Source organism: Medicago truncatula, chromosome 4, assembly GCF_003473485.1.
Source record: "Medicago truncatula cultivar Jemalong A17 chromosome 4, MtrunA17r5.0-ANR, whole genome shotgun sequence".
Classification (NCBI taxonomy): domain Eukaryota; kingdom Viridiplantae; phylum Streptophyta; class Magnoliopsida; order Fabales; family Fabaceae; genus Medicago; species Medicago truncatula.
The window spans coordinates 13,131,598-13,148,739 of NC_053045.1; the positions used below are offsets into that span (position 1 = coordinate 13,131,598).

Below are 17,142 nucleotides of genomic sequence, written 5' to 3' on the forward strand. Positions count from 1 at the left end.
ATGGTGCGCAGAGCTAGTTGCAAGGGATTGAGATGATTTTCAGGGTGATGGCAACCACAAATGAGCAGAAGGTCAGACTAGCGCCTCACATGTTGGCAGAAGAGGCTTAGTTTTGGTGGACAAACACTCGCCAAAGGCTTGAGGGTGTGGGTACTGTAGTTACATGGGAGATTTTTAGAGAATAATTTTTGGGAAAATACTTTCCTGTTGTTGTACGTAACAAGAAGGAGATTGAGTTTCTTGAATTGAAACAAAGAATATGACCGTGGCAGAATATGCGGCAAAGTTTGAGGATTTGTCCAGATTTTGTCCATACATCAATGCAGCATATGCAAGGGTTTCCAAATGCTTGAAATTTCAGAATGGTTTACGTCCTGAAATCAAGCGGTTTATCGGGTATCAGCAAATTCACCAATTTTCCTTGTTGGCGACTACATGCAGAATTTATGAGGATGACAACAAGGCAAGGACTAGTCATTACAAGGCGGTTGGTGAGAAGAGGGGGAGGGATCAGAGCCGGGGTAAGCCATATAACATTCCAGCTGAGAGAGAGAGGCAGAAGTTCCAACAGGAGGATGTGGGTGGGAAGGAAACAAGAGGGGGAGACACTCGTGCTCCTCTGAGGTGTTTTAACTGTGGTATTGCATGTCATCGTCCAGCTGAATGCAAGAGTGCGAAGTTTAAATATTTCTAGTGTTGTGGACTAGGCCACCGTGCTGCGGAGTGTAGGGGTGATGTTGTTTGCTATAACTGTGGTGAACCGGGTCATATCAGTACATGTTACCTTGAATTTTCCAAAAAACACATATTTTGCTTCAATTTGCCTTAGCTAGGGTTTTCCTCCTTTTCTCTCCTCTTCCCTCTATTTCTATCGTACCACTACAACACGTTTCTGAAAGTACCTTATATGTAAGCTAACTCTATTAGTGCATCATCAAGCAAGGCAAATGCCTTTTGTCATTATCAATTACAATATAAAAAAATAATGACACATATATTCACTTTTCCAACAAAAGGGAACAAAATCAATTAATCCTTTTAAAACAAATAAAAGAAAATTTGCATCTTTGCTAAACTCACAAAGTCACAAACATGTTATGAATCCACTTAGCCATCAGCTAGGTAATCGAAAATATTATAGTCTTCACCCAATAGAAATTAGTTAAATTATTGTTGATGTAGGTAAACTCAATAATAAATTCATGATAAATGATCTTCTAAAATCGAAAAGATATCCGGTAAAGATCCAAAAGTTTAATATTTGTGTCACTTACAGAAGGCAGTTGATTCATGATTTTAGAAATATAATGAACAAACGCACAACTAACATTGGCGCCAACAAAAGACAGTTCATCCAAATACTAACTTTAGTTTCATAATTCTCATCTTTTAAACACACCGATAACTCTCATTATCATTGGGTGTTACAACTCTCCCTCACTTATAGAATTTTCGTCCTCGAAAATTACCTGAAGGAAATAGCACCAGGTAAGGTCCCCACATCCAACTCTCACGCCCTACGCTATACTCCTCCTCGACTCATCATTGTTATATATAAGACACGGCGTCTATTTCTGGAATATTTGTATTATTCGCGTGTTTTATCGCTTTAATAGAAATAGGGCGTTACAAATAATACGAGAATTAATAAAAAAAACAAGTAAAAAGAAAGTGTATTTTTATCTTAACCAAAAGGGTTTATCTATTCATAGGAATTGGCATAAAATATTAGAGATAACGGTATTACACATAATGAAAGTAATAAAACACTAAAATATTGTCTATAACATAAATACGTCGCATCGTGAGTTGTTCCATCACAGTTCTAAATTTAATTATATATTGTAAGGTAAAAAATCTACTTGTTCATATTATGAGTTGTCCCACTAGACTGCAAGATAAGCTCAACATAACTTCCTTTTACAAAACATATGATTAAAATACCCCATAGATGCTATATCGCTTTGTCAACAATCTCAACCCTACGTTAAACTAATAAAAACAAACAACAAAAAATGTGTGGTGCATCAAAGAAATGAAAGCATAAACATATTATTAAATTCATAAATAAAAAAGAAATAAAATATATCAAATAACTCCTAAAATTAACTAATGACCAAAGAAAACTAACATAATTAAAGAAAAATTGTAAAAATATAAATATCATGAAGAATTATCTATACTTTAAAATAATATTAAAATATATTATCATCTCACTGGAGTATTATTCTTATAAATAATTTTGTCACCATTTTAGACTATTAATCATCTTTTATGATTTTTCTTTCCATTTTTTTTTCACAAATTAAAGATGCAAATTAATCATTGGCTATCAAAGACTAATTTGAACTAGTGAATCTTATCGGCTACCCATAATATGGTCTCTCCTTATAAGCACATTTTATTTAACCATAAGATTTAAATACGATACATTGTTTCCAATATAAGAATTCAATTTCACTGATACTAACATAATATAATATTGGTTTCCATTTCTCTCTCTCTCTCCTATCCTCTCTATCTCTGTGTATATATATATATATATATATATATATTGGTAAATAAGTTTTAACTATAAGTATAAGCAACATTTTTATGTATGATCTATTATATAGGTTAAAGGGACAAATATGATATATAAATTTAATTGAGGAATTTTTTGCAACATAATAATTGTTAAAAACTATTTACTTGATGTAAACATTGGACAAGCTTTTTTACTATATAACGGGATCAAACAATTCAACGTTTGTTATATACAAAGTTAAAAAAGAATGGCTGAAATTCTCAAGTTTGTTTATAATGCTATCCTTTTTGTTTCTTTGTATCTTCTTGTAATTTATGGTGACAGTAAGTTCATTCTCATTTTTTTTATCTTATACAAAATATTTCACTCATATTTGGTAATATTTCTTTATCCTTATTTTACATTACAGGAGAGTGTGATACTGACACCGAATGCCAGAAAAAATTTCCTGGCGTTAATGCACATCATTTGTGGTGCGATAATGGAAATTGTGTGAGCTATCCCAAGTAAGGTAGACATATTTCTCTATTAGGTCTAAGCCTTTTATTTTATTTTCTCATTATAACATTATTACTATTATAATTTGTCTTAATCTTTCATGTGCTTCTTCAACTTTGCAATTTCTTTAATCGAATTAGAACCATTTTAATATTTTTTTTCGTGGTATATATATATTAAATTGAAAAGAGAGTACAACACATAAATAAGCCCTATAAAAGGAATCATTTTAAATAGGGACTAAGACTATAAACTTCAAAATTAGGGGATAGAAGTAAGTACAACGCACAAATAAGCTACCACACATCCCTAACCTAATCATCATTAAATTTAATTTTATATCATTCATAGGTATTTGATGCATGCTAAAGTAATTTTTGACAATGAAACTGGTAAAGTATGATGCCACAAATTCTCTCGCTTACAATCTGAAAGCGTCACGTTACTTCTCATGGAAATTAAATGTTATAAGTTGATCAAAGTCCATAACTTAGGTCGGAATAGACATACCAAGTAAAAAATTATGTTATTACATATGAAAAATATAACATCTATGACATATCTTACATAAATCAAATATCGAATATCAAAGATGATCTTCATGCTCTTACACTCACAAACATTTAAAATAACACAGTTATATTATAGATAATATAATGACAAAGTATATAACTTAAAGTATACTCTTAAGAGTCAAAAAATGAACCATTTTAATCCTTGGTAGATCTTGGTTTACCCAACATATATATTAGTTGAAAAACTGTTTTACCATATTCGTTCAGATGTGTACTGAATCTTTCTTCCGCTTAAGAATATCGAAAAACATAACGAATGCTATAATAACTTCAACACATACTTGAGTACACCACAACATGTACAACCAATAAACAATATCAAATTTTTCTGAAGAGATTAATTACACATACAAGTCAAAAATCACTAAACATGTCTACACGATCCGTAATTAAAAAAAAAAACACAAAAACAATGTTAGATTGAAACCCTAGTGATTCTTTATGATTCGTTGTTTTTAGGGCATATTTATATAGTTGAGAAACTCTGAGTAGGCACCTAACATTCTAATACTAGTGAGAGTGTGATGTGTTGATGTTCATCCTGAGGGGTGGTGTTCATCTTTTAATTCCATATTCACCATATTCTACCTATCTCAGAGTATATTCATGTGTTTGTTTCTATGCATTACTACTTTTATACCACTTTAAGTTTCGTATAACATATGTATTCATACCTAAAGTTGAGATAGATGTTATGTATCATTTTTTTCATGTATTCCATCTATCTCTTAATTTATTTTGTAAAAGATCTTAATGAAACAAAAGTTTCACGTTCAATTTTGAATTAAAGATGTTCATGATTGGATGTCGACTATAATTCTTAGACTTCACAGCTAACGACGCGGGTTTGATTCCCGCTACACGCTTATATCCTACTTATCTATATATTATATTTGAATATATGTTTTTCCATTATAGAATCTCACATCCTATTTTCTATGTATTTCTTTTTTATTATTATATGTAGGTTATCCTCATGACAAGACTGAGGAGTAGTATCAAGGTGTTTGTGTCCGAGAATAAAGTTGATATTTATTATTTTACCTATATATGTTTTTCTTTAAAATTTGTTGGATTATTGTTTATGTTTAAATTGGGTTCTAGGCACTCATATTATTATGACATTAGTGCCAAGTTTAATAATTTGGTCTACACTTATATTATCTTTGATCTTGAGAAAAAATTACATATTTTATTTTATTTTGAGGATAATTGTAAGGCTCTAAGAAGGAAATGAAGAGTCTCAACCAATTATGGGTACTCAAGGCTTCGAGTCTCAACCATGACACCCTAAACCCCAAATAACATATTTAAAGTTATACATAATTGAGATAGCATAATGAGGATAAAAATAGGAGTTTAAAAATTCTTTTCAACAGGTTAAGGATATCACGAATCATTTACATAATCCTCAATTTAATATTTCAAACTTCATTATAATAAATTTTGGCTTAACGCCGAACATTGGAGAACCATAAAAGTTTTACAAATTTATATATAGGTACACACATGTAATATAATACACGCATCACAATTTGTTGTCATCTATCAGAGCAGTTAATGTCCCAGAAATAAAAGACGAATATAAAACCAAAGTCTTCCTAGAAGGTTTCACTTTACTCCAAGACATTTAAACAGCACCTGAAATAACTGCGATTTCTCAAATGCAGGACCAAGCCAGATAAACACAAACAATGAAGGGGATGAGTTTTGAAAATATATTATATTATAAAAGAATTGAGAAGAACAAACAAAAAATCAAATTGAAACCGTATTATATAACAACACAGTATTCACACCTTAAAGAATATAATATATCACCTAAATCGACATTGATCATAGAATCATCAAAACATAACATTCAAAAATTTCAGTAATATAACATCACATTTCAATACAAAATAGTCACAGTAGAACAATCAAATAATACATTTAATGTCTTACATAAGATAATATTATAAATAGATTCGCATCATTCATAACAAAACAATAACAAGACACTATAATGTTGTGCATAACATGTGCACTATACTTCACCGTTTGATACCAAGTCCTTACATACTATTCAAAGTTATCCATGCCCTTATAGACAATTCAAATTTGGCTCAATGCTTATGGACTATTCAAAGTTTGACATGCTCTCATAGACCCCCTCCTCAGCCAAAGACACACATTGTGACTCATTCGTCAATATTTTCCGAAATCACTGGGTTTGTCAGACCCTACCTGTATGATCACAAAGTAATCTCCACTTCAAGCCTCATAATATTTAATCTCTCCCCTCTTTGTCATAGGATACTCTTTAGGAGCACCATCTCCATCATGCACAAATCGAAATTAACAATAATTCATGGTCCAAGGGTAATCAATAATACTCATTTGTCTCAAGTTAATCACAACAATCATCTTCATGCATTCTCGTTTAAGGTTATCACGTAGTATAACTAATAAATAATTATTCATTACAATTATCAATCAAATCAAATCATACAATTGAACACAAGTATATCACCACATCACTATCAATCATCGAACAAATGAATCAATCAAATACTTACAACAAATCAAACATGAGTACAACATTAAATTTATCAATAATATCAATCACCACACATTTTGCATAATTTAAATAAAACAGCAATATAATATAGTTTCTAATTTTCCTTTTAACCTTGTACTCCCATATTTGCACAATTATTATTTTTTTCTAAAGGCCTATAAATGTCGCAAAGTACCGCGAATAAACATGTGGGAAATACGGCTTCCTCGTTCATCACATTATTTTACAATTCAAACTCAATCACCCAGTGTATCTTATTGCAGAACTTCCATAGCTAACCCTAAGTCCAAAAACAAAATTCTTCCGTTCTTTTGACTCCCCGTCCTCCAATTGGTCTAAGTCGAAAATTTATGGGTTAAAAAATCAAATAAAAAATGAGAATATACTCTAAAAGAACAGTTTCAAAATTGGACCAAGGATTCTTATCCTAAACAAGAAAATAAGTTGGTTGATAATGTGTCTGACATTAACGCAATCGTTTTGGCCTTGGTTTTAAAATCAGAGTTACAATGTAGAAGAACAGCACAAAATAGTGAATTTCATCAATGGAGAATGGAGAAATTGGGGTTTGAAGAAGATAGAAAAATGGCTAAAAAAAGTTATATTAAATTTATAGAGGTGTGTTATTTGAACAACCATTTGTATGACAAACAACCATACATTACAAAGAAAAGAGAATTGTTATTGACACATTGCATAAAGCTGTGTCACACGAGTAATTTTTCAAAATGTACCTCGGCAGTTAACTGCCGAATTATGGAACCGGCTGCAGTTAACTACCGAGGAAAACTTCGGCAGTAAACTACCGAGGAAAACTGAAAACTTCGGCAAGGAAACCTCAAACCTGTTTTTTTTGACAAAAATCATAAATTGTTATTAATAATATTTATTGATTTTGAATGTTTGAATCATTATGTTTCAAACAATTGTACGTGGGTATCAATTTGTTGGACAACTGATTGAACGGAAACCCATTTGTCTCTCTTCAGCTTGTCGGTGCACCATTCTTTTTCTCTCTCTGTTATTGTATTTCCTCTATTCCTTTCATGTTACTGACCGTTCTCTTTTTTTGTAGTTAGGTCTTTCTTTTCTTTATTTTTTTGTATTCAACACATGGTAATGGGCCTAACCTAGTTTATTATTAACTTAATCTCTTACTCATTCTTACCCCTCTTTATTTCTAATTTAAACTTAGCTTAATAAAATAAATAAACACATACTCGTTTATTTTGTTTAGACTCTCACAACTAAAATATTATTCCTCAATATATTTAGTCTAAAAAAGTATTATTTTTAGAGAGTAATTAAAATAAATAATTATAATATTAACACATTCAATTAACCCCTAAATCGTAATAAAAGGGGCTAATACAATCACATCAAAGCAAATAGACACAGTGAAAATTAAACAAAATACTACTAATGCACCAAGATAATTTTTTTTTTGAACAAATCAAAATGAGACAAATTACGAAACCAACGGTGATGCCTCCCGCACAAGGTGTGCAAAAGGAGAAACACCAAAAAAATTACGAAGTTAAGGTGCCAAACAAAGGGCACCATCCAAAAGATAAAAAATTACATAAGAACACCCATACAAAGAACAGGGTGTTTCCACCAATCGTGGTAAGAATAAGCAAAATTCGCCTGTTTAGATTTAAGCCAAAGGAAGGAATGCAGCTTCACCTTCTCTATATGAGTAAAATTATTAGAAACCGTACTATTAAATATCCGATTGTTCCTTTCCTTCCAAATCACCCAAATAGTGACAAACCAAATAATCGTGAAGAATAAATGAGAATAAATTGGCATACCCGCCATCTTAGTGAACTGCAAAAAGTGATGTCGAAGCTCACCATCAAGCACAAACGAAATGCCTAACCAATTACAAAGAATAGCCCAAATATCAGTTGATAGAGTGCACTGAAGAAATAGATGATTCACCGTTTCGTTGCAATCGCAACCAAGCGCACACGCCGTGTCTGTTGAGGAGAGAACACCACGCAAAGCAAGGTCGTCTTTAGTGGGAATGCGGTTACGGAGAAGACGCCACACCAACAGGGAGACCTTTAAGGGGACATGCTTTCGCCAAACATCATCAACAAGAGACATGTCCACCATGCTGCCCGTAGTTGTGAGAAAGCGGTACACTCCCCTAACCGTGTACCCATGAACGGGGTCTAACAACCACTGCCAAGTATCTCGAACAGAATCCTGCAAAACAATGTTATGTAATAGCAAAGAACACTCCCTCACAGATTCCTCCTCCCACGCAAACAAACGGCGTCTCCACACCCACGCCCCTCCATCACTACCCAAGCCGCAACCCTCCATCTCACCCACCGAACACTCCTTTTCCACCGCCAAATCAAAAAGGCGAGGAAACTTCAAACGTAACGGTAAATCTCCTATCCATCGATCATACCAAAACAAAGTATTTCTCCCGTCTCCTACCACCCGCCTAATATTTTCTTCAAACCAATTCCCCACTCCCTCGCCAATCCCCTCCCGTAAACGACTCACCATCCTCCACCACGCTGAAGAGTCTCTACCCCCCTCCCTAATCCGCCCCCCAACCTCACCATAGCGAGCTTTCAACACTCGATACCATAATCCCTCCTTCTCCGTCAACAAACCAAGATAATTATTTATAAATTAAATAATTAAAATTAGAAAATAGTTTTTTTTTTTTTTTTTGCAATTAAAATAAGAAAATAGTTAGAAGTAGTTACAATATAACTCTGCACACACTTATTTATTATGAATCTAATGAATACAACAAATTGTTACAATAATTATTAACGCACATACAAAAATCACATAAAAATAATAGATAGTAATTTCTACGGTGAGAATATATATATATACTCTCCATAAAAATAAAGTGAGGTATTCTACTTATAATTGAAGAGGAAAAAGTTTATGGTGAGAATATATTCTCACCATAAACTTTTCCCTCTTCAATTATAAGCTTAGGTAAACCTCTGATAGCCTCTTCAGACATGATCTTTTTCATACCTTTAAGATTTAGATGTCCAAGCTTCTGGTGCCACAACTTAACTTCATCTTCTTTGGTCATTAAACATGTGAAAGAGTATGAAGTTTCTTGAGGAACGCGCAAGTAACAGTTATCTTTCGACCTTACTACCCTCATTATAACATAATACTTCTAATTAGTAACCAAACATTCTGACCTAGTGAAATTGAATTTTAACCCTTCATCACATGATTGACTAATGCTCATCAGATTTGCAGTCAACCCTTTCACAAGAAGAACATAATAAAGTCTTGGAAGTCCATTACACACCAACTTTCCAACTCCCTTGATTTCACCTTTAGCTCCATCACCAAAACTGACAAAACTGGTTGAAAAAGACTTAATGTCCACCAAGTACTTCTCGACCCCTGTCATGTGCCTAGAACATCCACTACCAAAGTACCAATCTTCTCTAGATGAAGCTCTAACAAATGTATGGGCTATAATACTAGTTTCAACAACATTAGGTTTCCATTCTTTTCTAGTTTTGATCTTCACATGGTTAACTTTGGATTGAGTAGGATGTTTAGGATAGCCATACAGTTTGTAACAATAAGGATTTATATGACCGTATTTACCATAGTAATGACATTTTCAAGGAGAAAACTTAACCTTAATTTGAGTTTTCTGATATCTGGCAAGATGTTGTAACATTTGATATGACATTGTGGGGGTCATACTCTCTTTCAGAAGGAATAAACTTTATTATAGGAGGTTTTCCTTGTTTATTTAAAGATTGATAATTAAATCCTATTCCTTTAACATTGTCAGCACTTTTTCCTAGTTGAAGAATCTCATCTAGCATGTCAGACTCATTATTCAACATTCTTATGGACTTAGTCATGTTTTCAAGTTTGAAAGATAACATGATTACCTCGTTTTGAAGATAAGAGATTAGTAGACAATATTTTTTCTTTTTCAGCCTCCAGATCAACTATAATTCCCTTTTGCTTTTCTCCTATCTTTCACACCTCTTCACTTCTGATACAAAGCTCTTTGTAGGAATCAACCAATTCCTCATAAGAGACATCCTAGTCACTAGACTCTTCATCAGATTCACATCTTCCTGTCAAAGATGTCACATGTTTAGAAGTTTCATCATCTGGTTCACCTTCAGAATCATCATCATCAGACCTGGAAACAAATAATCCTTTCTTTTGTTTCTTGAGATACGTAGGACATTCTAATATAATGTGTCCAAGTCCCTTACAACCATGACACTTAACACCTTTTCCTTGGTTGGGTTTTTCCTCAGTTCTATCTTTTCTTTGAGAGTGATTATTTTTGTTGATGTCGAAAGACATGTTCTTGACATTAGGTCTTGGTATTCTATCCATCCTATTCAAAACCTTATTAAACTGTCTCCCAAGAAGCACAATAGCATCATAAATTCCTTCATCAGTCTCCATGTCGCATTGAATTTGTTCATCATTTGTGTTGGAGACAAAAGTAATGCTCTTGTTCATCTTTTCCGACCTATCACTGATAGCCATTTCAAAAGTTTGAAGTTATCCAATAAGATCTTCAACCTTCATGTTTTTAATGTCTCGGTCTTCTTCAATAGAAGTCACCTTAATATCAAACTTCTTAGGTTAAAATCTGAGAATTTTTTCGACCAGTTTTCTTTTGTCATCTTTTCTCCCAGAGCACTAGAAGCATTGACAATTTCAAGAATGTTCATGTAAAAGTATTGGATAGATTCATAATCTTTCAACCTAAGATTTTCAAACTTGGTAGTGAGAAATTGCAGGTTTGACATCCTCACCATAGATGTGCCTTCATGAGTAGTTCTCAAGATATCCCATGCATCCTTGGCCATGGTACAATTATTGATTAACCTGAACATATTCTTATCAACCCCATTGAACAAGGCGTTCAAGGCTTTGGAGTTTCCAAGAGAAAGTTCACCTTATTCCTTAGACCACTCATGCTTTTCCAGGTTTTACTATCAATAGATTTAAGAAATGCCACCATGCGCACTTTCCAGTAGTCATAGTTGGACCCACCCAGTACAAGTGGTATGTTAACAAGTCCTCCTTCCTTTTCCATAGTACCAGTAAATATCTTCCCTGGAACTCACCCAGAAACAGAACTGGGTGCCTACTCTGAAGTCAATTAAAAGTCTAGCACGCAGTAAAAGATGTTGAGCACGATGTCAAGACACGAGGAATATCGAGAACAATGTCAAGACATCGTCAACACAAGTTTTGTGCATCTGATGCTCTTATACATGCTCAGAACTTGTTAAATTTTAATATATGGTCATGCACACTTAAACATATATTAGAATATCCAATTGTTCTTTAAACAGTGGTATGAATACGATCCATAACCATTTGTTAAAAACAAGGGAAAACAAATTAAGAGACTAATATTTATTTGATATAATTGTAATATCTGTAACTCTACACATGCTCAAAATACCACATAAAGTCTATGTTTCTTTCTCAACAATCTCAGCCTCGTGTCAAACCAATGAAAAAACAAACTGCGGAAAATGTATGGTTCATTATGAAAAAGAAACCATAAACATAATAATTTATTAACTAAAAATTAATAAAATGAACAATAACAACTGAGATGATTAACGAAAAAAACAATTAAATATGCATAAGATGATGAATTATCAATACTTTAGAAAAATACAAAAAGATACTATCATCTCATTTTGGGTATCATTCCTACAAATAATTTTGTCGCCATTCCCGTATGTTAATTCTATTTTACGATTCGTATCTCCTTTTTATTTAACCACAAGATTATAACACGAGACAATATTCTAAATATATAATTAATGCTTCACCAATACCAAAATAATAAAATTTTATCCACCAACCCCCCACCACCACCCCCCCCCCCCCCCCCCCCCCCCCCTCTTAAATTGATTAAAGGCTAAATTGCATTTTTAGTTTTAATTCAAAAATGTTAGATTTTTTAAATTTTTTTGGGATTCTTGTTGTTGAAAGTTGATGGAGATGATATGAAGATGAAAAAGAGGAGAAGAAGATGAAAAAAATCTAACGTTTTTGAATTAAAACTAACGGAAAGGACCAAAATGTGTAACAAAGAGAAGTTAAGGGACCAAAATAAATCGAATTTTAATTAAGGGATGAAAGCGATATTGCCTAAATAGTTTAGGGACCAAAAATACAATTAAGCCTTGATTAAATGATATGACCAATGTTCATTTGACAAAGACAAAAAAAACAAATTGTGGCACTAATATCTATTTGACATAATTTGAAAAATAAAATCTCTGGATATGATTAAAATACCCCGTAAATCCTATGTTTCTTTCTCAATAATAACAGCCTCACGTTAACCAAATGTAGCAAACTACGAAAAAATCTTTGTTTCATCAAGGAAACGAAAGCATTAAAATATATCTGATAATTCTTAAAGTTAACTAATGACCAAAGACAAGTAAAAGAAAAAATTAAATATATGAGATAACTTCAAAAATTAACGAATGACTAAAGACAACTAAGAGAACTAATAAAAAAAGTGTAACCATTCCAGACTATTAATTATCTTTTATGAATTTTCTTTCCCTTTTCTTCATAAATTAAAGGTGCAAAGTAATTATTGGCTATTGAAAACTAATATAAACGAGTAAACCTTATGACCGACCTTAACGACCCAACACATGATTCAAATATGATACATTGTTTTTTATATATGAATTCAGTTTCATCAGTACCAACATAATATGATGTCGGCTCTCTCTCTCTCTCTCTCTCTCTCAATAAAAAAATAATCGAATATTGGTGAATAGGTCTTAACTATAATTAGAAGCAACATTTTTATGTAATATCTATTATATAGGTTAAAGGGACAAACATGATACATAAATTTAATGTAGTTACATTTAATATTAATTATATTTAGTGAGGAATTTTATGCAACGGAAGAATTGTTAAAAACTATTTACTTGATGGAAACATTGGATGATGTTTTCTATTATTTAAAGTGATCAGACAAATCAACATTTGTTAGAGGCAAAGTTAAAAAAAAAAATGGGTGAAATTCTCAAGTTTGTTTATAATGTGATCCTTTTTGGTTCTTTGTATCTTCTTGTAATTTATGCTGAAAGTAAGCTCATTCTCATTTTTTTTTTATCTTAGACAAAAAATTTCTCTCATATTTAGTAATATTTGTTTACCTTTATTTTACATTACAGGAGAGTGTGATACTGATGCTGATTGTCAGAAAAAATTTCCTGGCTCTAATCAACATCTTTTGTGGTGCAATAATGGTTTTTGTGATTGTCGTACCCACTAAGGTGAAACATATTTCTCTATTAAATCTAAGCTTTTTAATTTTTTTCATTATAATATTGTCACTGTTATAATTTGTCTAAATTAATTTTTCTGGTAATTCTTCGACCTTGCAATTTCTTTAATCGCATTTGAACCATTTTAAATATTTTTTTAGTGGAATATATATTAAATTGAAAAAGGAGTACAAGGGATACTCCAGCAATACAATAAAATCCAAATCCCTATAAAGGGGAATCGTTTTAAATAGGGACTAAGACTCTAGCAACATCAAAATAATGGGATGGAAATAAATACAACACACAAAAAAAAAAAACCACAACACATCATCGACCCAATCATATTAAATTTGATTTCAGAACATTCTTATGAATTTCATGCATGCCAAACTTAGTGTTGACAATTAAACTGGTAAATTATGTTGCCAAATTTTTTCTCTCTAACAATGTGAAAGCATCGTGTTAATCTTAATGTAGTCTAAGCGCTTTAAGTTTATTATAGTACATAATTTGCGCTACAATAGACCACTATAGCGTCATCTATCCATGTACACAATAATGATAATATCCTTTCTAAAAGATGTGACCAATAATACACCTTGTGCACTATTACACAAGATAGTGGCATAACATCAACGAAACCTTAAGAAATTCTTCATAAATAATCTCTATAAGTCATGGAAACTTGACCCATAAAAATCACTAACTAATCATTTATGTTTGCACGAAAAAGTCATGATTCTATTTTTATTCATATACATAACCTTATCATCTTATTTAATTTTTTATTTTATAAATAATTATCCCGGTGTCTTAGTAATATTGTGATTATTTTTCCTTATATGTGTAGTTGTTATGGTGTGATGATTTTATACATATTTATTCGATTTAGAAGTAATATAAAAAGTTATTTCTTATTTCTTGATTATTAGAAAGTGTTTTCTTAGTCCCCAAGTTTTGGTAAAATATTTTAGTGCACAATCTAATATATTTTGATGCGCAAACTGAAATATATTTTGATACTCAATAATATATTTTTGTACTCAATATGATAAATTTTGATATATTTTTTTAATAGATCAAATATGTGAATGATGTTATTATTATTATTATTATAAGTACTGATTGTTTGATATTATTAATTAGAAATATTCACAGTTATTGGTAATGAGGAGGTGTAAACAACAAAGTTGTGTAGTTATAAAGAGAATAGTTACAAACCCGGGGATAGAGTTTCAGAACAACTAAAACCTAAATAGTCTTTATAAATAGAGAGAGCATTATAGAATTAGTATGACGAAGAAAAAGATTCCTATAGCAAAAGAAAACTAGGGTTTTGGAGAAAAGAAGAAAAACAAGAGTCATAAAGAGAATCTTAGAGGGAGATTCAACCATAGGAATTCATCAATTTGCAAAACATTGAGGTAAGGGGGTGTTTTATTCAATATAAGGGTTTTATATTCACGTGGGTAGTGAGGAGTCCCTAACCTTCAATGTTTTACTTAATCCTTTTGATGATTTCTTATTAAATTCATGGTTCCTTATGATGTTGTGATTATATGTTAATATTTGATGTTGTATTGTAATGTTTTCATATTGTTTTCATGATTAAATTGAGGTTATAATGTATTTTGGGAATATGAAATTGAAAGAGAGAAATTAAAGTAATTTTTTGCATAAGAAGATTATGATGTAGTCTGGTTAAATTGGGTATAACTTGAGCTAGGAAACTTATTTTTTAGTGAATCCAGTTGGGTTTGAACGCTAAGATATAGTATTATATTACTGAAAAGTCTTGTGGTTTAATATTACTTGTACATTGTTTTGTGATATTATGAAGATGACAATTCTATTTTATAAATTTCTTTGAGTCAGTCAGGTCGAAAATTGATATCTTAAGATAGGAAACTCCTTTTCAAATGGGACCAGTTGTGTTTGAAAGATAACATAGTTTCTTCATATTAAATTTCATAATTTTACCATTCACATTTATGTCTCAGTAACTCTGTGAACTCATCTGCTCTGTCACAGAATTTTTAGAGTAATGTTGTTGACCAAAGGTAACAAACCTTATTTTCTTTTAAAAGGTAACAAACCTTGTTTTATTTTAAAAGGTATCAAATCAAAAGCTAATTATGTGGAACTAGTTTCCAATGTTAGTTAAGTAAGGATAAGTGTCGAAAATTGACGTGTCTAAAATAATATGTTTTATATGGTAAATGGAATTAGTGAAACACTAAATAATGGGCAGGGATGAGTTATTTAAAGATGTGTAGTTGATGAGTTATTTAACGAAGTGTAATTGATGAATTATTTGACTAAGTGTAATTTTGAAATATTTGATGTTGTGTATATAATGATGTGTAATATTTGACAACCTGTGATATATAAAGATGAGTTTATTTAAAGATTGTGATATATTTAAAGATGATTTTATGTAATGATGTGTATTAATTTTGATGTGGAATTCATGCATTCATTGTAAAGCATATTTGAAGATGTAGTATATGTATATGTGTGTGTGTGTGTATTTTAAAGATGTATATTTAAAGATGTATTGAATTTGATGAATTATTTAATGATGTGTATTTGATGTACTATTGAATGATATTTAATTGATGTGTTATTTGACGCTATGTTATCTAATGATGAGTTATTTGTTGATGTGTTATTTAAAGATGTGTATTGTTGAATCATTAAATGATGTGTATTGTTGATGTAATTACTTAGTATTCATGGTCAGTCACATTTGAAGATGTGATTTGAAGATGGGGGATAACTCGGTAACATTACTCAGACATCCAAAATTAATACCACATGCATATATGTTTGACTCTAGGAGTATTTCCTTAATAGTTGTGTCTCATTGATGAATTTTCTAGTTTTTTATTGGATTAATTGACTTTGTTTTAAGTGATGAATGCTCATTTGTGATTATTTAAAGATGTGAAATTAATTATCTAATGATATGAAAATGTGATTATCTAACAATGTGAATGAATAATAGATGAATATATGATTGATGATGTTATGTGTTTTTATTCTTTAATTCTATACATTATGTTTATGCATTTCTTATTTTGAATATATTCTCACCCCGATTGCAGATTGGACGCCTACGCCTTTGTGGTATAGATATTTAGGACGAAGAACCGTAGAAGCCGTGAGTTGGGAGACGACGAGGAGTCTTTCTCGTCATTTTCTTTTCACTTCTTGGAGTCTATTATTTATTTATTTTTGGTCAAAGCTCTGATTCTGTAACACTAGGGAGTGGAGTTTATTTTTATTGTTCATACTTTGTTTTGAAATTCATATTTGAATTCAGTTTATTTTATTAATGACAATGTTACAATATTTTGAATAAAATTCTACTACACTGTTTTTAATTAATTTGAACCTTTTTTTGAATGATGAGAATGTGTGACAACCTTGTATGATTTATTATTGTTCGTATTTTATTTTATGAAATACATTTTGGGGTTTAGGGTGTTACACTATACATGCATTAGTTTCCTAGAATTTATTATAAAGTTATGTTAGTTCATCATTACCAATGATTGCAGTGAAATATTATAAGCATGAGTCTAAAAAGAATAACATAACGAATTATGGACAACCCAATGAGTTTTTTTTAACAAGTGGGTGAAAGTATTAAATGAATTAGATGGT

At 31.3% G+C, this 17,142-nt stretch overlaps 2 long non-coding RNA genes across 2 annotated transcripts; both read left to right on the forward strand.

Moving 5' to 3' along the window:
- The first annotated feature begins 2,692 nt into the window (after nt 1-2,692).
- Nucleotides 2,693-4,806, forward strand: LOC25491822 (uncharacterized). The gene is made up of 3 exons (XR_003011304.2): nt 2,693-2,850; nt 2,937-3,038; nt 4,568-4,806. It is a non-coding gene; the product is annotated as an uncharacterized lncRNA (long non-coding RNA).
- Nucleotides 4,807-13,130: 8,324 nt separating this feature from the next.
- LOC25491824 (uncharacterized) lies at nt 13,131-16,863 on the forward strand. The gene is made up of 3 exons (XR_003010887.2): nt 13,131-13,289; nt 13,378-13,479; nt 16,581-16,863. It is a non-coding gene; the product is annotated as an uncharacterized lncRNA (long non-coding RNA).
- Nucleotides 16,864-17,142: the final 279 nt, after the last annotated feature.